This window comes from Equus przewalskii, chromosome 17, assembly GCF_037783145.1.
Source record: "Equus przewalskii isolate Varuska chromosome 17, EquPr2, whole genome shotgun sequence".
Lineage (NCBI taxonomy): Eukaryota > Metazoa > Chordata > Mammalia > Perissodactyla > Equidae > Equus > Equus przewalskii.
This window is the reverse complement of record NC_091847.1, coordinates 1,889,161-1,913,207: the sequence shown is the minus strand read 5'-3', so window position 1 is coordinate 1,913,207 and position 24,047 is coordinate 1,889,161. Positions and strand designations below refer to the sequence as shown.

The 24,047-nt window shown below is 39.3% G+C and overlaps 1 long non-coding RNA gene across 2 annotated transcripts; it reads right to left on the bottom strand.

The window, feature by feature from the left end:
* Positions 1 to 4,148: 4,148 nt before the first annotated feature.
* LOC139076688 (uncharacterized) lies at positions 4,149 to 23,662 on the bottom strand. 2 transcript variants are annotated; one of them, XR_011528576.1, is made up of 5 exons: positions 23,600 to 23,662; positions 22,887 to 23,017; positions 21,755 to 21,812; positions 7,009 to 7,121; positions 4,149 to 6,561 (listed from the first exon to the last, which is right to left on the bottom strand). It is a non-coding gene; the product is annotated as an uncharacterized lncRNA (long non-coding RNA). The 2 variants fall into 2 exon arrangements; XR_011528577.1 differs by lacking the exon at positions 21,755 to 21,812.
* Between the last annotated feature and the right edge of the window lie 385 nt (positions 23,663 to 24,047).

Sequence of the window (24,047 nt, the reverse complement as noted above, 5' to 3'; positions counted from 1 at the left end):
GCAGCGATGGGCTCTGAGAGCAGAGAATCTGTCTGCTCAGCAGACAGAAGCTGTTTGCCCTGATCGTTCAAATAAAATCTTCCACTCGCCAGATTTCCAAATAGAATGAAGGCAGGTGGCCTTCTGTCCTTAGCTCAACCCAGTGACTAGGTCATCTTTTATTGAGGTTCATTGACACAAAAAAATACCATCTTAAGGTCACATATGCAAAAGCTGAAACGTGTATCTGAAATTTATTTACCTAACAATTTTACGGATATCGTGGAGAATGCGTTAGTGAAATTTTAAATACTGCTTCGATTTTTATTACTTAAAAAAATTAAAGCAAAGTTTATCCAACAGATAAAACAATTATTTTATAGTTTAACTTATTATCTGAATAGTTCACAGAGCAGGATGTCCATAGAGGAGTGTCCGTGTGTGTTCCTGTTTGTACGGGAGGCACCTTGCTCTGTGAGAACACCCACTCAGCAGGCACGAACAGGGACTGTGTGGGGGTGAGAGTCTGCACGTTCCTGTTATTCTCTCCATGTCAATATTGCTTGATTTTTTAAAAATGAGCATGCGTGTTATTTTTAAATTAACAAAATAAAACAATGAAAGAGGGGAAAGAAGAGAAATGAATAAGGGAAAGTACAAAGAACAAGTGACAAAGAAAGACAGTGAAAAGAGGAAACGGTGAGAGGCAGACATGCAGGACGCCCTTTGCTGGGATGGGGATGGGGAGGGCAGACAGCAGGAGGACTCAGCAGGCGCCCAGGGACAAAGGGGCGTCTCGTGGCCTCTGCAGTGCTTTGGAATCACCTAATATTGCAGTAACCCAGGCACCTGCTCTGTGTGTCTCTTCCATTTTTAAGTCTTAGGAAGCTCTGTTTTAAAGTCACAGCCATCTTGAGGTGAAAAATGTCTCTCCAGTTTGCAGGCAGAAACCAGTGCCTGGTTGCCTGCACTGTGCTGGATACAACTGTGTGGAGCAGGGTCGAGGGTGATGGATCTAGGAAACATCAGACATCCCAGCCATGGGTATGGTTTCATTCTTAAAGCAGAAAATCAATGGGCTCTTGGGCATTTTCCACATTCAGTCCTTATATTTGCTCTTTGACAAAGCCATTTGCCAATCAAGTAAACCACATTTCCAGTGTTCAAAGGCTCCCCGCTACAGCCCCTGAGTAAGCGGAGGCATTGCATTTAAACACAAGCAGCAATGCTGATGTCATCCGTATCACACCTCCCCTGCCCGCTTTGGGGGTGCAGCATCTTTAGAAATCAGCACTAGCTTTACCCTCTGTGTGTGAGCTGTTAAACTTGCTTCAAGGCAAATGAAGGAAGAAATAAGTGCTGTGTCAGGTAAAGTTAGTTGACTAGAGGAGGATATGGTGACAAAGGTCTCAGCACTTGATATCCTCCCAATTTCTTGATAAGGAAGAACTAGATCATTCAAAACAATCTTCTACAGAGTATCTCCTTCAAATTTCCTCAAACTGACTTTTGACCCTTCCTGAAAGAGCAAGGGGTCATGTGGGGTTGCTAATCCTGATGACCATGGAAGAAGAGTCACCAACCAGGAGCCATGGATGAGAGAGAGGAACACATGCTTGCTGAGACGGAGGCAAGGAGGGAGCCAGGGGACAAATGTCACCCCTCTCAGATCCCTGATGCTGCCTCCCATTGGCTGAAACCAGAAGGAAGAGAGCTTGAGTTGCATTATTTCACCAATAACCTCCCCAGGAAGGACATACAGATGGAGAATTCTGCTTTTCCTCCTTCCCAAAATAATCACAAGGACAGACTCACTCCTAATAAAGTTAACAATAATGCCTTAATGTCAGTGAATACCCAGTCCATGAGCCTGAAGATTAATGCATCTTGAGTTGGAAGCATTGCAATGGAACAGTGAGAGTCAGATAATCAGGGCATGAAAGCCTGGTTTTCAACTTAACACATGGGTCATTTTAGGCAAAAGTACTTGGTAACCCCATCTGAAAGTGAGGGCTGGTAATCCCTTCCTCACAGGGCTGGGGGAGGATTAAGTAATGGGAGGCCTGGGAATTGGTTCCTTGACACCCACTCCTCCATTTCGCACAGAAACTTTTAACGCTTTCTCATCATTTAGAAATGGTAGTCATAATGAAGGCTTGCTCTGGAGTCTTAGGTTTTAAACTTCTAACTGTAAAAAAAAAAAAGGTATATGCAGTCTTATATCTATTACAAATCTCAGTACCAACTAATCTGTAAATCTGTTTAGCATTTATTATTGGCCGGGTTATTATCCTTAAAGAAACATAAAATGGTTGACCTCTAAAAAACCTGTAAGTCCTAAATTATATGATCCTTTTATTATATAACTCAGGCAAGTCACGTGCTCCTCTGTGTGTCAGTTTCTTTGTCAGTTGAGATGGGTGCAAGTTCAGTTGAAGGTAACCCAGACAGTTGTGGGAAGGCCACTGCATCACCTGACCGTTGGGCACTGCATTTTCTTCACTTACATTACACCTACTCTTAAGAACCTTAGGATAATGGAAGAAAGGAGTCTGGGGACCTCTTCTATAGATAAGGAAACCAAGGCTCACATGAATCTAATGACTGCTTGGTGGCATGAAGGTAGCATAATGAGGATATTAAAAATAGCTGCCATGGCTTGAGAACCTGCTGCGTCCCAGGTATTTAGTATGTGTGCTTTCTTTTAATCTTTACACTGAGCTGTGCGATGTTATTATCCACATTTTCCAGATGAAGAAATGAAGACACAGGAAGGTCAAACACAATCAAAACTCCACAATTTGTTGAGGGTGAAGCAAGGGTTCAAACTCTGACCACTCCATGCTCTGCAGCGTAGTCTTGCAGCTCTGATCCAGTGGGACCAGAGCAAGGATGACAGGAAAGAAGGGGTAATGGTTTGGAGACCACAGCCTGAGGGAGGGACTACCATGCAGTGGGCAGGGTGCTATAAGCTTCTGTTCCTTGCCCCAGTCCTAACTCCATTTCAGATATTCTAACTACACAAAATCTCCTAGTGCATGATAGGTGCTCATTTTGATAAGTATTCTTATTATCATGATTCCCATGTGTGTGCATTCTACACTGCTCCCTTCTCTTGGTCTAGTAGAAGAAAGGTGGGTCAATATATCTTTAGCCCTGCCCAGAGTCCCAGCAGGAGCTGGAATTAAATGAATCTATCAGCATCCAGTTACCTTAACTCCCATGGTTCCATTGGCCGATCCCCATCCTGAGTACCCCGCTTCCTGCAAGTGCTGCCTTGTGATGGGCCTGAGAACACAGACACGAAAAAAGGGACTCCTCAAGGGGCTCACTGTCCAGATGGGGAGGCTGATACAAACCAATATTCCACCCTAACAGGTGCTGAGGCAGGGGGCACACAGGGGCTGTCACTGCAGAGCGGGGCACCTGACCCTTTTTGAGTGCCCTGGGCTGAAGAGTTCTTGGCACCGCCTGGTTGGTAACCAGCCCTGTCACCTGCCCAGCCCTCAATCTCAGACCTGTGCCTGTCTGTCTCTGTAGACCAGATCTCAGTTTGGACCTTGATTTAATTTGTCTTTCTCTTCCCTAATTTGATCTTAGTTAGCTCACACCCCTAAAGGATTTTACCCTCATTCCTGCTATTTTTTTCACCTCCCACCAGGAATTCCTCCCTGATTTTCAGTCTTCAGTTGGCCCTGAGCATACTTGTTGCTGGCAGGTCTAGGATGCCAGACCAGACAGCTGCTGGGATGTTATTAAAACAGAATCCAATGAACTCCAGATGGTTCCATCCATCGATAAACAAATATGACATATTCTCCATGTCAGGCCTTGTGCTGGGGACTAAAGATGCCAGGATACTAATCCATGTGCTAGCTTTGAGAAAATCACCATATCACTCAGGGATAGGTGAAGTGTAGCACAGGTACCCAGTTCATGCCTCACTTGACCAGGGCAGACATCATTAGTCAACCACAACATGCTTTCCTGCTGAGGTAGAGTTTGGGTTTAGAAATCTTCTTTTCAATCTGATAAGAAAAATGAAATGCATTTGTTCTTCCTGGTCTGATGGGTAAGAGTCAATACCTTGAAGGGTTTAGACTGGGATGGACAGTTTTTTTTCCTTAGGGTGTCAGCAACAGGAGGTGGGAGAGACCAGGAGCTGAAGAATTCCCACACTAGGTTTTAGGCTGCCTGTGCCATGATGGGAAAGAGTACAGCCCCACATCAGAAGGATATGTTGCTCACAGAGCCCCATCTGTGCCAGGCAACGCACATACGTGATCACGTTAACCCTCATAGCAGCCCCACAAGGCAGGCATCATTCTTCTGATTTCACAGATGAGAACAGTGAGCTCAGGGGATGGCAGCCCTTTGCCAAGGTTTGCACAGCGGGTAGTGAGGGGACCTAATTTTGAGTGCATGGTCTTCTGAGCCCCAAGAACCAGACACATTGCATTACACAAGGCTGCCTGGCTAGAAAGAGAGTGGTTCCAAGTGACAGTTCATTCCTGATTCAAGGAAGGAAAGTTGTTTATTATTCTGGGTAGGATCATGGTAACTAATACAAAGAAAGAACAAGGACTGAGGCTTGGGACTTGGAAGTCCAGTATTCGTTCTCCTAAACTGTGTTTGCTCATGAAATGCAAGATGTAGATAGTTCTCAAAATACTGATAATGCAAATGCCTGAGAGTCATTTGCCTAGTATTCTGCCCCTATTGAGAGGATCCCAGAAGGCTGGTACAGAGGGGAAAAAGAGAAAAAAAACCCCCACAAAGAATATTTAACACTGGTAGACAAGAAAGCAAAAGCGCAAAGCAGCTCTCTTTCTCCTCAGTGGGTTTGAATCAATGCAGCTGTCCTCTTTTCTTTAAAACACATGCATATGTGTAGCCCCCTAAACACAACAGAACAAAAGATGCCACCCTGACTCAATTAAGTTTCATTCCTCTGTCAGGACTGGTTTGCAGATGTGGCTAACAATAAATCTAAAAGGTTTCTTATAGCACCAGGAACGTTAATAGGCATAACCCAGATTTGCACCAGATTGACTGTGAGAGATTTATGAAATTTTGAGAGCATAAAGTAGGCCAGGGTCCTGGCCCTATTCCACATCACCTCCCCAAAATTGATGTGCAGTATTACACTTTTCTTGAGAATTGCTTTCTCAGTTTTCTATCTGCAGATATATCAGCAGTGCTGGTGGTGAGGGAGGAGAGGCAGGAACACAACCACGCAGGAACACAGTCACTTGGTTAGGAAAATGACCGGGAACCTGGAGATGAAGCTGTGTTCACCAGTAAGGCCTGGATACTTCTGGTCAGTGTTTTGATCGTTGGAGACATCTAAGCTGGTCTTGCTGCCAGACTGGACAGTTCCTCCATCATGTGTCTTTTCCAACTGCTGTGAAGCAGGAGCCAGTGAAAGCAATCACCAAAAACCCCTGTTATGGTCATAGGGAGTCCTGAATCACATGTTCTGAGCCATCTTTTACCACTCCTCCAGCTCATCTCCAAGGAGGATATCACACCTCCCACAAGAACAGGTCTGCACAATAAGTAGGTCCTGGGAATTAATTCTCTACCTCAAAGTAGCATGAGGCTCATTCATTGACTCAGACATATAGTTAACCTTTCACTCCAGCTTGTCATTACCTTCATTCTTTCACTCATTTCAGAAGTAAAGCCTACTGTTTAATACAAAAGTATAGCCTTTATACAGGAAAGTTCATGGGGAATTAAAAGCAGGCACTTTGGGGTCAAGCACACATAAATCCCAAGAGTCCTGGACACTGAAGATGGTGGACTTCAGGTCGAATATGTGGGAGACAATGCACCATGGCCGGGTCTGGCACTCCATATTGTGTAATGACTGACAGCTCATCAGGCAGGTTAGATTCCCAAGTCTGCAGTTTGGGAGCAGTGAGAACTTTGGCCATTTAAGTCTCTGAACTCAGTTTTAATGTTTGTAAAATGAGAGTATTCCACCTCTCAACCCACATGCTTAAATAGCCCTCCCTGAATTGTTGTACACATAGCTCTTGGTGCCCTGTGAGCACTTGATTAAAAGACTGCTGCTATTTTTAGAGGCCATAAAGCTGAGAGAGCATAAAGGCAAGGCACCACAGTCGTAGTGGAGGTCACAGGTCTGTCTATACCATAACAGGTTAGAATCACATGGGAATATCAGAGACGGCATCTCTGTGGCTGATAAAGGGGTGGATCCCATCAAAATCTGGCAAAGGAGGACTGTACTCCCTTGCAGAGTTGGGACGTGAGAGTAATATGATGTTGACTCATATCTGGACTCAGGAAAAATAGAACTGGGAGTGACGTCAGCATCATGGTGGAGTGAGATCTTCCCTCAGGCAAAATAGAACTGGGAGTGACGTCAGCATCATGGTGGAGTGAGCTCTTCCCTCAGGCTCTCTCCTCTAAAATAAAACGAAAAGGACATTCAAACACCAACAGAGGACACACATACAACACAGGAGACATCTGGGAGACCCACACAGCCATATGCCTGAAGGTGGTGGCGAGGCTGGATCCTCTGGAAGAAGGCAACGCTGCTCAGCAGGAGCTCTGCAGAGAGAGAAGAGACATGGCTAGAGAAGGGGCTCAGCTGGGGAGGGGCACTCTGTTCCTGCCCAGCTCTCCAGCCCTGTGCTCCAGCCCCATGTTCACCAGGAGAGCAGCGCGGTAAGAGAGGGGCCAGTTAGAGGAGTGGCTCAGCTGGGGAGGGGTCCTCTGTTCCCACCTGGCACTCCAGCCCCACACTCCACCCCATGTTTGCTGGGAGAGTGGCACAGTGAGAGATGGGCCTGTTAGACGAGTGGCTTAGCTGTGGAGAGGTGTTCGGTTCCTGCCTGGCACTCCAGCCCTGTGCTCCAGCCCCACATTCTCTGGGAGAGTGATGCAGTGAGAGGAGCAGTGGCACATGGAGCCCTGTGAGTGCCCAGAGCACCACATGAAGATAGAGGCAGTGGTTGGGGGAGGCATGCAGGTATAAGAAAGTGATCCAGGGCTGACCTGGTGGCACAGCATTAGGTGTGCACATTCTGCTTCAGCAGCTTGGGGTTCGCTGGTTCAGATCCCAGGTGTAGACATGGCACTGTTTGGCAAGCCATGCTGTGGTAGGTGTCCTACATATAAAATAGAGGAAGACTGGCATGGATGTGAGCTCAGGGTCAGTCTTCCTCAGCAATAAGAGGAGGATTGGCAGCAGATGTTAGCTCAGGGCTAATATTCCTCAAAAAAAAAAAAAAAAAAGAAAAGAAAAGAAAGTGTTCCTTCCTCCACCTGGCACTGAAGTCTTGCAATCTCCCAGAGCTCCACACAGAGAGAGAAGTGGAAGCTGGGGGAAGTGCAGGGGAAGGAGAGCACCCTTCCCCCTGCACAGTGCTCCAGATCTGCCATCAGTCAGAGCATTGCACCGTGAGAAAAGGAGTCAGTGGCCAGAGCTGGGGAGCCCCTCATTGTGCTTCACCCAGAATACACAGCACCTGATCCCCACCCAGTGGCAGCAGGTGGCAGCAGTGACCAGATAATAATGCAACGTGGAGGCAAAAATCCACACCATAAAGCCATATGAGAAAGTATATCAAATATCCAGACCAGAAGGAAAATGACAAGTACCCAGAAACTAACCCCCAAGACACAGAAATCCACAACCTAAATGAGAAAGAATTCAAAATAGCTATCAAAAAAAAATTAACGAGTTACAAGAAAACACAGAAAGACAAATTAATGAATTCAGGAGCTTCTTCACAGAAGAGATTAAAACTTTAAAGAAGAATCAATCAGAATTTTTGGAGACGAAAAACACAATGGATGAGATTAAACAAAATCTGGACTTCCTAAACAACAAAAATGACAATATGGAAGACCAAATTAGTAATTTAGAAGACAATACTATAGAAATGCTTCAGAGGGAGGAGACGAGAGAACTAAAACTAAAAAGAAATGAAGATGTTTTCAGAGAAATATCTGACTCAATTAGGAAATGCAACATAAGGATTATAGGGATTCAAGAGGTGGAAGAGAAGGAGAATGGAGCAGAAAGCTTGTTCAAAAAAGTAATAGCTGAGGGGCTGGCTCCGTGGCCGAGTGGTTAAGTTCCCGTGCTCTGCTGCGGTGGCCCAGGGTTTGGATCCTGGGCGTGGACATGGCACCGCTCATCAGGCCATGTTGAGGTGGCGTCCCACATCCCACAACTAGAAGGACCTGCAACTAAGATAAACAACTGTGTACAGGGAGGGTTTGGGGAGATAAAGCAGAAAAAAAAAAAGATTGGCAACAGTTGTTAGCCCAGGAGGCAATCTTTAAAAAAAAAAAAAAGTAATAGCTGAGAATTTCCCAAACCTGGGGAAGGAGATGGAAATCCACATCAAAGAGGATACCAGAACTCCAAACTATGTTAATGTAAAAAGACCTACTGCAAGGCATATAGTAGTAAAGCTGGCAAGCGTCAATGTCAAAGAAAAATATTGAGGGCAGCAAGGCAGAAGAAAATAACTTACAAAGGAACTCCTATCAGGCTTTCAGCAGATTTCTCAGCAGAAACCTTACAGGCTAGGAGAGAGTGGAGTGATATATTCAAAATCCTGAAAGACAAAAACTTCCAACCAAGATTCTCTATCCAGTGAAAATCTCCTTCAGATATGACAGAGAAATAAAAACTTCCCCAGATAAACAAAAGCTAAGGGAGTTCATCACCACAAGACCCCCACTACAAGAAATCCTCAAGAAGGTTCCCACACCTGAAGGGAAAAACAAGAAAACGGGGAAGGGCCTACAAATCCCTGAGCAAGGAGATGAATAGGTAGGCAACAATCAGAAATTGGTGGCTCTCTATCAGATCAGGTTGGTAAACACTTAACTCTTACATAAAGGATAAAGAAAAGGAAAACATCAAAATAAAAATTATATCATCACCTTAACCACAAACTCACAACACAAGATGGAATAAGATATGAGAAAAATAATGTAGAAGGGGAAGAGGAAATGGACAGAATCAGTATATTCTAAGGAAATGAGGCAATCATAAAATGGACTATCTCATCTTTGAAACTTTTTATACAAACCTAATGGTAACCACAAAACCAAATAGTTAGAACAGAGACGTATACGATAAGGAGAAAATGAAGAAAACCAACAAAGAAAACTATCTAGTAAAATTGGTAGCCCAATATACATGGGACAAGAGAAAAGGATATGCAGAAGAACTGGAAAACCTTCAATAAAATGGCAGTATTAAGCCTTTATATATCAATAATCACTCTAAATGTAAATGGATTGAATGCTCCAATCAAAAGACACAGAATGGCAGGATGGATTAAAGAACAAGACACAACAATATGCTGCCTCCAGGAAACACATCTCTGCTCTAAAGACAAACATAGGCTTCGAGTGAAGGGATGGAAGATGATACTCCAAGCTAATGGCAAACAAAAGAAAACAGGTGCTGCCATACTTAGATAAAGCAGACTTCAAGATAAAAAAGGCAATGAGAGACAAAGAGGGGCAGTATTTGATGATAAAAGGGACTCTCCAGCAAGAAGACATAACACTTATAAACATATATGCACCAAACACAGGAGCATCAAAGTATCTAAAGCAACTATTAACAAACCTAAAAGGAGATATTACCAACAACACAATAATAGCAGGGGACCTCAACACCCCCCATACTTCAATGGATAGATCATTCAGACAAAAAGTCAAGAAGGAGATAGTGGAATTAAATGAAATACTAGATCAGATGAAGTTAATAGACATATATAGACAGAGTACTCCATCCAAAAACAGCAGAGTATACATTCTTCTTGAGTGTGTATGGAACATTCTCAAGGGTAGACCATATATTGGGAAACAAGGAAAACCTCAATAAATTTAAGAAGATTGAAACCATATCTACTATGTTCTCTGACCATAATGCTATGAAACTATAAATGGACTACAAAAAAAAAGCAGGGAAAGGAGAAAAACTGTGGAGACTAAACAACATGCTACTACTGAACAACCAATGTTTCGTCAAAGAAATAAAAGGAGAAATCGAAAAATATTTGGAGACAAACGATAATGAAAACACACCACACCAAGTTAAATGAGATGCAGCAAAAGTGGTCCTAAGAGGGCAATTTATAGCAATACAGGCCGATGTTAACAAACAATAAAAAGCTCAAATAAACTACACCTAACAGAATTACAAAAAGAACAAACAAAGCCCAAACTCAGTAGAAGGAGGGAAATAATAAAAATCAGAGCAGAAATAAATGAAATTGAAACAAAAAATACTGTGAAAGGGATCAATGAAACAAGGAGCTGCTTCTTTGAGAAGATAAACAAAATTGACAATCCCTTAGCCAGACTCACTAAGAAAAAAAGAGAGAAGCCTCAAATAAATAAAATTAGAAATGAAAGAGGAGAAATTACAACAGGTACCACTGAAATACAAAAGATTATAAGAGAATATTATGAAAAACTATATGCCAACAAACTAGACAATGTAGAAGAAATGGATAAATTCTTAGACTCTTACAACCTCCCAAGACTGAATCAAGAAGAAATAGAGAATCTGAATAGACTAATCACAAGTAAAGAGATTGAAGCTGTTATCAAAAACCTCCCCCAAAATAAAAGTCCAGGACCAGACGGCTTCTCAGGAGAATTCTACCAAATAGTTAAAGAAGATGTATTATCCATTCTTCTCAAACTATTCAAAAAAATTGAGGAAGATGGAAATATTCCTAACACTTTCTACAAGGCCAACATCACCCTGATACCAAAGCCAGACAAGGACAACACAAAGAAGGAAAATTACAGGACAATATTGCTGATCAACATAGATGTAAAAATCCTCAACAAAATATTGGCAAACCAAATACAGCATTACATTAAAAAGATCATGCACCACGATCAAGTGGGATTCACACCAGAGACACAAGAATGGTTCAACATCTGCAAATCAATCAACGTGGTACGCCACATTAAAAAATGAGGATCAAAAACCACACGATAATCTCCACACATGCAGAGAAATCATTTGATGAGATCTAACATCCATTCTTGATAAAAACTCTCAATAACAGAGGCATAGAAGGAAATTATCTCAACATAATAAAGGCCATATATGACAAACCCACAGCCAACATCATACTTAATGGTGAAAAACTGAAAGCCATCCCTCTGAGAACAGGAACAAGACAAGGATGCCCTCTATCACTACTCTTATTCAACATAGTACTGGAGGTTTTGGCCAGAGCAGTTAGGCAAGAAAAAGGAATAAAAGGAATTCAAATAGGCAATGAGGAAGTGAAACTCTCGCTGTTTGCAGATGACATGATTTTATATATAGGAAACCCTAAAGAATCCACTGGAAAACTATTAGAAATAATCAACAACAACACCAAAATTGCAGGGTAAAAAGTCAACTTACAAAAATCAGTACCATTTCTACACTCAGAGAATGAACTAACGGAACAAGAACTCAAGAATACAATTCCATTTACAATTGCAACAAAAAGAATAAAATATCTAGGAATAAATTTAACCAAGGAAGTGAAAGACCTATACAAAGAAAACTGTAAGACATTACTGAAAGAAATCGATAATGACATAAAGAAGTGGAAAGATATTCCATGCACATGGATTGAAAGAATAAACATAGTTAAAATGTCCATACTACCTAAAGCAATCTACAGATTAAATGCAATCCCAATCAGAATCCCAATGACATTCTTCACAGAAATAGAACAAAGAATCTTAAAATTCACGTGGGGCAACAAAACATCCCAAATATTCAAAGCAATACTGGAAAACAAGAATAAACTGGTGACATGGCAACCCTGACTTCAAAACATATTGCAAAGCTATAGTAATCAAAACAGCATGGTACTGATACAAGAACAGACACACAGATCAATGGAACAGAATTGAAAGCCCAGAAATAAAACCACACATCTATGGACAGCTAATCTTCAATAAGGGAGCCAAGAATATACAATGGAGAAAGGAAAGCCTCTTCAATAAATGATTCTGGGAAAACTGGACAGCCACATGCAAAAGAATGAAAGTAGACCATTATCTTTCCCCATGCATAAAATAGGCTCAAAATGAACCAAAGACTTGAAGGCAAGATCTGAAACCATAAAACTTGTGGAAGAGAATACAGGTGGTACACTCTTTGACATCAGACTTAGAAGGATCTTTTCGAATACCATATCTACTCAGATAAGGGAAACAAAAGAAAAAATAAACAAGTGAGACTTCATCAGATTAAAGAGCTTCTGGAAAGCAAAGGAAACTATGATCAAAATAAAAAAAAAACAACCCACCAACTGGGAGAAAATATTTGCCAATCACATATCAAATTAGGGGTTAATCTCTATAAAATATAAAGATCTCACACAAATGAACTACAAAAAAACAAACAACTCAATCAGAAAGTGGACAGAAGATGTGAACAGACATTTTTTCCAAAGAAGATATACAGATGGCCAATAGGCACATGAAAAGTTGCTCCACATCAATAATCCTCAGGGAAATATAAATCAAAACTACACTTAGATATCATCTTACGCCCGTTACAATGGCTATAATCACCAAGACAAAAAATGACAAATGTTGGAGAGGTTGTGCGGAAAAGAGAACCCTCATACACTGCTGGTGGGAATGCAAACTGGTGCAGCCACTGTGGAAAACAGCATGGAGATTTCTCAAAAATTATAAATAGAAGTACCATATGACTTACCTAGCTCACTACTGGGTATTTACCCAAAGAACTTGGAGTCAACAATTCAAAGAGACTTATGCACCCCTATGTTCACTACATTATTCACAATAGCCAAGATGTGGAAGCAACCCAAGTGCCCATCGACTGATGATTAGATAAAGAAGATGTGGTGTATATATATATGATGGAATACTACTCAGCCATAAAAAAGATGGAATTGTCCCATTTACAACCACATGGAGGAACCTTGAGGGCATCATGTTAAGCAAAATAAGTCAGACAGAAAAAGACAAATACCATACGATTTTATTCATATGTGGAATATGAACAAACTACGGACAGAGAGAATAAATTAGTGGTTCCCAGGGGAAGGGGGGTGGAGGGTGGGCACAAGGGATGAAGGGGCATACTTATATGGTGTATGAAAAATAATAATGTACAACTGAAATCTCACTATGCTATAAACTATTATGACCACAGTAAAAAAAACTTTAGAAAAAAGAAAAGAAAAATAGACCTAGAGTGGCGTCAGTCTCCTCCTGAGAGTGGCTGGTGTTCTCGTCAAGGCACAGCAGAGTTGAGGATCTTTTGCAAGTCTCTGTCGTGCACCTCTGGCAGTTACAGGAGGGTAAATGGTGGCTAGGTTGGTGAGCTGATGTTGGGCAAGTAGAGCGATTCATCTAACCTAGCCCATTGTGTGGCGTTGGAATAGCTCCCCTCAGAAGGATGCAACCACTGGCTGTGAGGAGGCTGTGGGGAAAAGGTACTCACTGTCACAGGTTATCAGTGGGAATAAAAAAATAGTGCCACCTCTAAGTACGGCAGCTGGGAAATATTTAAGCAAAGGTACAGGTGGAGATATCATTGACTCTGCAGTACCTTTTCTGAGGATTTATCCTACAGTTATGCACGTGTGTGCTCAAAAGAAAGTATGCACAAGGTTATTAATTGAAGTAGTTTGTTCTAGCAAAAGATGGAAAATGACCCAAATATTCATCAATATGAGACAATGTGTTTATACAATGAGATCTCTGCAGCTACAGAAAGAAGTGGGGTAGCTTTCTGTGAACTGATACGAAAATATCTCTAAGAGATATTGATCAGGCCAAAAGAGTAAGCATCAGAGTGAATTGTACAGTATGCTAAATTTATTTAAATGAGGCAGAGTACTAAGAAATACTATTAATTTGCTGTATGTACATAAAGAAAGGAGAAAGATATAGAAGAAACTAATAACTGTGGTTACTCACAAGTGGTTGTGGTGAGAACTGGGTAGATAGCGGGGGCCTTTTCAAAGCATACATTTTATACTGTTCTTTTTTTAATTTTTTTTTAAAGATTGACACCTGAGCTAACATCTATTGCCAATCTTCCTTTTTCTTTTTCTTCTTCTTCTCCTTCATCTTCTTCTTCTTCTCCCCAAATACCCCAAGTACATAGCTGTATATCTTAGTTGTAGGTCTTTCTAGTTCTTCTACGTAGGATGCTGCCTTAGCATGGCCTGATGAGTAGTGCTAGGTCTGCTCCCATGATCCAAACCAGCAAACCCCCAGACCACCAAAGCCAAGCGTGCAAACTTAACCATTGGGCCATGGGGCCGGCCCGCATTATTTTTTATTTTTTAACAATGTGAATTTAGCTATCTATCAATAAACAAATAATTTTTATTTTTGCTCAGGAAGATTAGCCCTGAGCTAACATCTGTTACCAATCCTCCTGTCATTCTTTCTGCTTTTTTTTTTTTTGGCTTGAAAAAGATTAGCCCTGAGCTAACATTTGTGCCAACCTTTCTCTATTTTCATATCTGGGATGCCACCACAGCATGGCTGAGGAGTAGTGTAGGTCCATGCCCCAGATCTCGGCCTGTGAACCCAGGGCTGCTGAAGTGGAGCATGCTAAACTTAACCACTAGGCCATGGTGATGGCACTCAACAAATAATTTTCAAAAATTTAAAGAGAGACCATGGAGAAGGCTGCTCATATATTTTCTGATGGTGGAGCTTCTGTTCAGTCCCATACTGTCTGGAGAGATGGAAAATCCAGAGTCACAGCCCAGATGTGCTCACCTGGAGCAGAAGCTGCTGGAGCCATAAACTGATCAGATCTCACATAAATGGCAATTTTGGCAAACTCCTGGAGGCTGAGTGTGGACTAGTGTGAGAGTGAAACTCCTGGGGGCTTCAGTCTTAGGAGGCCCCCATACTTTTGTTGGTTTGACCTCCAGGAACCACCATATTCTCAAGAAAAAACTGTAGTGAATCTGGCAGTGGAAAGTGAAGATAAACCCTTGTGAAATGTACCCAGAGTGTTCTACTTAACAGAGGCTTCTCTCTGGGGGAGAACACTTCTCCAGCACCTCTTCTTGCCTGAAGGAAGAGCATTTTTCCGGCTCCAGCCCTCTCTAGGATTCCTATCTAACCTAAGAGTAAAAAAATTGAAAAAGCTAACTCTTTTGAAGCTCCCAGCCCAGAGATACTGGTCCACTGAAAGACAGGGATTTAATCCTAAGATTAGAGCATGCTCTCTCTCCTCATGTCTTTCCACCACACCAACGGAGCTCCAGCATAATGAAAGAGGATTACAGCTCCAGGAGCTACAATGTGCAGACTCTCTGTTGGGAGGAGTATTGGGGAAGCACAAAGTTAACAGGGGAGAGGAAGAAGAACACTGGAAGAGTTGGACGCTTGTGGCACCTACAGTTAGAGCAAACATTACACATAGCTGAACTTCTAGCCAGAGTGACACAAATCCTTACACTCAAGTGCTATTTCCCTTAGTTCCTATTACTTGATACATCAAGTTCAGCTTCCAATAAAGAGAACCACAAGGCATGCCAGAAGGCATAACATCACCACCACCAACGAGAGAAGTGGAGTAGCTTTCTGTGAACTGATACGAAAATATCTCTAAGAGATATTGATCAGGCAAAAAGAGTAAGCATCAGAGTGAATTAGACAATATGCTATATTTATTTAATATAGACAAAATAATGAAGAGACATCATCAGAAGCAGGCTCATACACGATACAGATGTTGGCATTATCAGACAGGGGATTTAAAGGAACTAAGATTAATATGTTAAGGATGCAATTTAAAAAGTAGACAGCAGACAAGAATAGATGAGTAATGTAAGCAGAGAAATATAAACTCTAAGGAAGAATTAAAGGAAATACTATAAACAAAAAATACTAACAAAAATGAAGAATGTCTTTGATGGCTCATAAGTACTGACAGAGTGAGGAGAGAATTAGTTGTTTTGAAGACAGGTCAACAAAAACTTCCCAGATTGAAAGGCAAAGACAAAAATAATGAAAATCAAAAAACAAAGCACCCAAGAATGGTGGAAAAATTTCAAAATGTGTAGCTTATGCACAATTGGAATACCAGAAGGGAAGAGAGAGAGTTAAAGCAGAAGAAATAGTTAAAGGCATAATGGCTGACAACTATCCAAAATTAATGAAAAACATCAAAACACAGATCTGGGAAGCCCAGAGAACACTAGAACGAATCCATACCTAGGCATATGACATTCAAATCACAGGAAGACAAAGGCAAAGAGAAAATCTTGAAATTAGCCTGAGGAGAGAAAACTTAGGAACAAGGTGGTAAAAGGTAGACTTCAGAAACCATGCAAATAAAAGGAGTGGAGTAAAATATTTAAAATGTTGAAAAACAAATCCACCAACTTAGAATTCTATATCCAGCAAAATTATCTTCAAAGTGAAAGAGAAGCAAAAACTGAGGAACTTTATCACCATCAGATCTACCCTACAAAAATTGCTAAAATAAGTCATTCTAGGAGAAGGAAATGATATTGATGAGAAAATCAGGTCTAGATAAAGAAAGAAAGAGTGCTGGAGAATAAATAAATGAAGGTAAAATAAAATATTTTTAAAAATCTTTAACTGAATAAAAGAATTTGTTTAAAGTAATAATAACAGTATATCAGGTATATGGAAAACGAAATGAATAAAGATGATGTCATAATGGGTGAGAGGAAGTAAACAGGAATACGTTGTTAAAAAGTGCCTGCACTGCACATCAAAAGGTATAATGTTATTTGAAAGTGGACTTAGATTAGTTTAAAAAAGTATATTTCAAACTCACAGTTTAAAAAAATTGACTACTATTATTTAAAAAGTAAAATTGATATGCTAGTAGAGGAGATAAAATAAGATTATCTCACATGCTCAATTACAACCAAGGAAGGTGGGAAAAATAGGAAAATAAAGGCAAAAAGAAGAGATTCAAAACATATTAAACAACCAATATGATGAATATTTGCCAACTATATCAGTAGTCACTTTAAATCTGAATGGTATAAATACACCAATTAAAAGACAAAGATTATCAGAGTGTATAAAATATAAACAAGACCCAATCACCCATTGTCTGTAAGAAACTCACGATAAATATAAATGTTCAGATAGGTTAAAAAAAAGTAAATGGATGGAAAAAGATATACTATGCTCGCACTAATAAAAAACAAGCTGGAGTAGATATATTAATTCTAAACAAAGCAGAGTTCAGAATGCAGAAAATTATCAGACACAGAGAGGATAATTACATAATGATCACAGCATCAAATCTCCAAGAAGACATAATAATTCCAAATGTGTGTGCATCAACAACAGTGTTAAAATATGTGAGGCAAAAGCAGGTAGAACTGAAAGTAGAAATAAAGGAATCCATTGTTATAGCTGGTTATTTCAATATGTCTCTTTCAGTAGCTGACAGGCCTAGCAGGCTGAAATCAGTCATGATATAGTTGATCGGTCCGGAACTATCAATCAACTTGATCTAATCGACATTTATAGAATACTGTATTATACAACAACTACAAAATGCACATTTCCCTCGAGCTCACATGGACTGCTCACCAATACAGACCACAGACTTGGCCATAAAACATGCCCAGAAAAGAGGGGTAAATGGAGTGGCAAAGTAATGAGCTAGAAACGCTATTAACCCACTCACCCTAGCAGGCATTCATTTATTCAGCCATTCACTTATTCACCAAACATTAATTGAATCCTATTGTCTACCAAGTGCCGTGCTAGACGCTGAGAGGCTGAGTTGAGGCCACGCAGTCTAGTGGGGCAGAGAGAGAAGGAAGTCGTACAGGGAAATAAGAGAGAACACACAGCAAGTATACAAATGTTCATTAAGTGTAGGATGGCTATTACATAAAAACAAACAGAAAATAGCAAGTGATGACAAGGATGTGGAAAAATTAGAATCCTTATGCATTGCCGATGGGAATGTAAAATGATGCAGCCACTGCAGAAAACAGTATAGAAATTCCTCAAAAGATTAAACATAGAATTAGCACATGACCCAGCCATTCCACTACTAAATATATACCCAAAAGTATTTAAAGCAGAGGCTAAAACAGATATTCATACACCAATGTTCATAGCAGTGTTAGTCACAATAGCCAAAAGGTTACAATAATCCAAATGTCACTCAAGGAAGGAATTGATAAACCAGTTATGGTATATACATTCAATGGAATATTATTTAGTCTTCAAAATGAAGGAAATTCTGACACATGCAATGACATGGACGAATCTTGAAGATATTTTGCTAAGTGAGATAAGCCAGTAACAAAAGGACAAACATTGTGTGATTCCACTCATATGAGTTGTCAAATTCTTAGAGACAGAATATAGAATGGTGGTTGATGGGGATTGGGGCAAGAGGAGAATGAGGAGTTATTATTTAATGAGTCCAGAGTTTCAGGTTGGGGTCTTTTTACACCATTCTCTCACCTTCCAGTGCTTTGTCAGACAATGCTCTGCTGCTATTCATAGGGTTTTCACAGGCAATTTTTTCAGAAGTGGGTGACGAGGTCCTTTTTCCTAGGGTGTCTTAGTCTGAAAGATCTACCAAAACCTGTCCATCATGGGTGACCTTGATGCTTGTATTTGAAATACCAGTGGCATAGCTTTCAGCATCATAGAAACATTCAGTCACCACAGTATGACAGCCCACAGACAGGCATTGTGGTTTACTCTGACCAGGAAATGAACTGTGGTGGTGAGAACACTGAATCTTAACAACTAGACCACCAGGGCTGGCCCTTTCTTGGTAGCTGATAGAAGTTGATATAGAAAATCAGCAAGGGTGTATGTAGAAGGATTTGACATCATCATTAACCAGTGAAATCTAATTTGACAGACCTCTCCATCTAATTATAGCAGAGAACACATTCTTTCCGAGTGCAGATGTAACATTCACCAAGATAGACCACATGCTAGGTTGTAAAATAAACTTAAAAATGTAAAATGATTGAAATCATACAAAATATGTTCTCTAACCATAATGAAATTAGACTAGAAATCGAAAAAGGAACGATAACAGTAATATTTTCTAACAGTTGGAGATTAAACGACATTTACAAATAACCCATGAATCAAAGAAGAATCTCATAGAAAATTAGAAAATATTTTGAACTGAACAAAAATGAAAATAAAACATCAATATTTGGGGGATGCAGCAAAAGCAGTGCTTAGATAGAATTTTATAACATTAATATGTACATTAGAAAAGCATAATTCCTGAAAACAACTGCATTTATAATTGCATTAACAAGAATAAAATACCTAGAAATATATTTAAGCAAGGAGGTGAAAGAACTGTACACTGAAACCTATAGGACACTGATGAAAGAAATTGAAGAAGAAATAAACAAACGGAAAGATATTCCATGCTCAAGGATTGAAAGAATTAATATTGTTAAAATATTCATACTACCCAAAGGAATTTACAGATTCAATGCAATCCTTATCAAAATTCTAATGGCATTTTTCACAGAAATAAAATAAACAATCCTGAAATTTGTATGAAACCACAAAAGACCCTGAATAGCCAAGGCAATCCAGAGAAAGAACAAAGCTGGAGACATCACACTTCTGATTTCAAACTATATTACAAAGCCATTGTAATCAAAAGAGTAGGATATTGTCACAAAAACAGACATATAGATCAATGAAACAGAATAGAGAGCCTAGAAATAAAACCACACATAAATGGTTAATTAATTTATGACAAAGGAGAAAAGAATATACAGTAGGGAAAGGACAGTCTCTTCAATAAATGGTGTTGGGAAAACTGAACAGCCACAAGGAAAAGAATGAAACCAGACGACCCTCTTACACCATACACAAAAATGAACTCTAATAGATTAAAGATTTGAACATAAGACCTGAAACCATAAAACTCTTAGAAGGAACATAGGTGATAAGCTCCTTAACATCAGTCCTGGTGATGATTTTTTGGATTTGACACCAAAGGAAAGGCAACAAAAGCAAAAATAAACAGGTGGGAACATGTCAGACTAAAAAGCTTCTGCACAGCAAAGGAAACCATGAAAAAAACGAAAAGGCAACCTACTGAATGGGAGAAAACGTTTGCAAATCACATACCTGATGAGGGGTCAACATCCAAAATATATAAAGAACCCACACAACTCAAGAGAAAAAGCACAATCTGATTAAAAAATGGGCAGAGGATCTGAATAAACATTTTTCCAAAGAAGACATACAGATGACCAACAGGTACATGAAAAGTTTCTCAACATCGCTAATCATCATGGAAAGACAAATCAAAACCACGATGAGATATCTTCTCATACCTGTTAGAATGGCTATCATCAAAAAGGCAAGAAACGACAAGCGTTGGCGAGAACGTGGAGAAAATGGAACCCTTGCCCTCTGTTGGTGAGAATGTCAATTGGTGCAGCCACTATGAAAAACAGTATGGAATTTCTTCAAAAAACTAAAGGTAGAACTCTCATATGACCCAACAATTCCCCTTCTGGATATTTATCTGGAAAAAATGCAAATGCTAACTTGAAAAGACATCTGTACCCCAATGTTCACAGCAGCATTATTTACAATTTGGAAACAACCTAAGTTTCCATCAATGGATTAATGGATAAAAAAAAATGTGGTGTGTGTATATATATATATAATAAAATATTATTCAGTCGTAAAAAAGAAGGACATCTTGCCATTTGCCACAATGTAGGTGGACCTTGATGGCATTATGCTAAGTGGAATAAGTCAGACAGAGAAAGACAAATACTGTATCATCTCACTTTTATGTGGAATCTAAAAACAAACATACAAACAAAAAGCAAGCTCAAGATACAAAGAACAGATTAGTGGCTGCCAGAGGTGGGGGTTGAGGGGTAGGTGAAATGGGTGAAGGAGGTTAAAAGATACAGACTTCCTGTTATAAAATAAGTACGTCATGGGGATGTAATGTACAGCATGGTGACTATAGTTAATAACACTGTATTGCATATTTGGAAGTTGCTGAGAGTAGATCTTAAAGGTTCTCATCTTAGGAAAAAAGTGTTTTGTAACCATGTATGGTGATGGATGTAACTAGACTTATTGTGATGATCATTTAGCAACGTACACAAATACTGAATCATGTTGTACACCTGAAACTAACATAATGTTTCATGTCAATTATACCTCAATAAAAAAAGAAAACTTTCTCATCTCAGGAGCCTAAGCTGCCATCTCAATAAACTAAAAAAAATTAAAACAAAAAAAAAAATCAAAGCAAGCAAAAGGAGGAATTAGTAGCCATAAAAGCAGAAATCAATAAAATTGAAAACTGAAAAAAAATTAATAAATGCAAAAATTAGTTCTTAGGAGAGGCAATGACATTGACGTGTGCAGCAAGACTAACAAATTGAAAGGAAAGGAGACATAAATTACCACTATCAAGAATGAAAGAAGGGATATCCTTTCAGAGTTTGCAAGCATTAAAGGATAATAAGGAACAATATGAACAACTCGAGGCACATAAATTCCACAAGTGAGATGAAAAAGACCAATTCCTGGAAACATGCAAACTACCAAAACTCATCCAAGACTGAATAGATAACCCAAATGGTCCTACAATTATGAAAGACATTGAATTTTTAGTTAAAAACCTTCCAATTAAAAAATCTTCAAGCCTGTGTAGTTTCACTGAAGATGTCTACTGAACATTTAAAGATGAAATTACACCAATTAAACATACCTCTTTCAGCAAGTTGAAGACAAGCTTTTATTTTGTGATGTTAGAAATTTTGTTGGTACTGAAAACAAAGGCAGTGCAAAAAGAGAAAATTACTGATATTCCTCATGAAAAACTAACATAAACTTTTCAACAAAATATTAGTAAATATATGTCCAAGCAATATATGAAAAAAAATAATAGACCATGAACAGGTAGAGTTTTATCCTAAGAATTCAAGACTGGTTAAATATTCTGAAGTCGACAATGTAATCCACCATATCAACAGTCTGAAGAAGGAAAAACACATTATCATACCAGTATCAGAAAAAGCATTGAACAAAATTCAACATTCATTAATGATAAAAACTCTAATAAAACTAGGGATAGATGGGAAATTCCTCAATCTGATAAAGGGATTCTACTAAAAACCTTCAGCGCTCAGTATGTTTAGTGATGAAAGATGGAATGCTTTGCCCTCATGTTAGAGACAAAGCAGGGCTCACTATTCCTATCAACATGGTACTGGAATTACGCCACTGCAATAAGATAAGAAAAAGAAATACAAGGCATATGGATTGGAATGGAAGAAATAAAACTGTTTCTATTCTCAGATGTCATGATTGTATAGAAAAGCTCAAAGAATTGACAACACACACATACACAAAAAAACTTCCACATCCTTCCTGGAAATAATAAGTGGATTTAGCAAAGTTGCAGTATTCAAAATCACTCAAAAAAATCAATCATATTTCTATTTACCCGTAATGTACAATAGAAAAATGAAATTTAAATGATAATACCATTTACAATAAGTCTAACAAATGAAATACTGAACATAAATGTAACAAAACATGTAGGGAATCTGAGTGCTAATAACCATCAAATGTTGATGGAAAAAAATCTGTGATTTCTTATTTAGACCTAAATAAATGGAGAGTTATATTATGTTTACGAATTGGAAGAATCAACAATATAAAGATGCCAGTTCTCCCCAAATTGATTTACAGGTTAAATACAATCCCAGTCAAAGTCCTGGCAGGATGTTTATAAATACAGACAAGCTGATTATAGAATGTATATGGAAAGTCAAAGGAACTAGAATAACCAAGATAATTTTGAAAAAAGAAGAAGACAGTTAGAGGAATCACATTACCTGATGCCCAGACTTCCTACAAAGCTGCAGTGATGAAGTCAGTGTGGGATTTCCAAACGGATAGACATGCAAACCAAAGGAACAGAGTAGAAAGCCTATGTGGACTCGCCCAACGGTTTTTTGAGGAAAGTCTAGGAACAGAATGGAGAAAGGATACTTTTCTCAGTAAGGTATTTGATCAATTGTACATCCAAATGCAAAAAAAGATTGATATAAAAATTTAACTCAAAATGCAGTATAGATTTGAATATGTAACTTAAAACTATACAATTTTAAAAGAAATATAGAAGTTAATCTTCTTGTCCTGGGATTAGGCAGTGAGTACTTATATAAGACACCAAGCACAAACCATAAAAGAAAAAATTGTTAAATTGAAATTTATCAAAATTTAAAAAAGAACTTGTTTTGTAAAATACAGTTAACAGAATGAAAAGACAGACAATAAATTGAGAGAAAATATTTGTATATTGAATGTACAACAAAGGACATTTGTCCAGAACGTGTAAAGAACCCTCAAACTCGAGAATAAGAAAACGAATTACCCAGCTAAAAAGTGGGCAAAAGATCTGAATAGACACTTCATCAAAGAGTATATACAAATGGTAAATAAGCACATGAAAAGAGGTTCAACATCATTAGCCACTATAGAAACGCAAATTAAAACCACAGTGAGATACAACTGCACACCTATCAGAACGACTAAAAATACTGACCCTGTTGAGTGCTGGTGAAGACGTGCAGCAGCGAGATAGACTACTGGTGGGACTGTAAAACGGCATAGCCCTCGGGAAAGCAGTTTGGCAGTTTCTTATGAAGTTAAACATACACTTATCATATGATCCAACAATCACACTAGTAGCTATTTACCCAAGTGAACTAACAGTGTAGTTCACACAAATATCTGTACGCAAATGTTTATACTAGTTCTACTGACAATCACCAACAGCTGAAAACAACCCCAATGCCCTCCAGCTGGTGACTGGCTGAGCAAATCGCAGTATGTCCACATCATGGATGACTATGCAGCAATGCAAAGGAATAAAGTGCTGATACACAGAATATTGTGGATGACTCTCACAGACATCACCATGAGGGAAAGAAGCCAGGCTCAAAGGTTACATATTGTGTCATTTCATTTATGTGACATTCTCGAAGAGACAA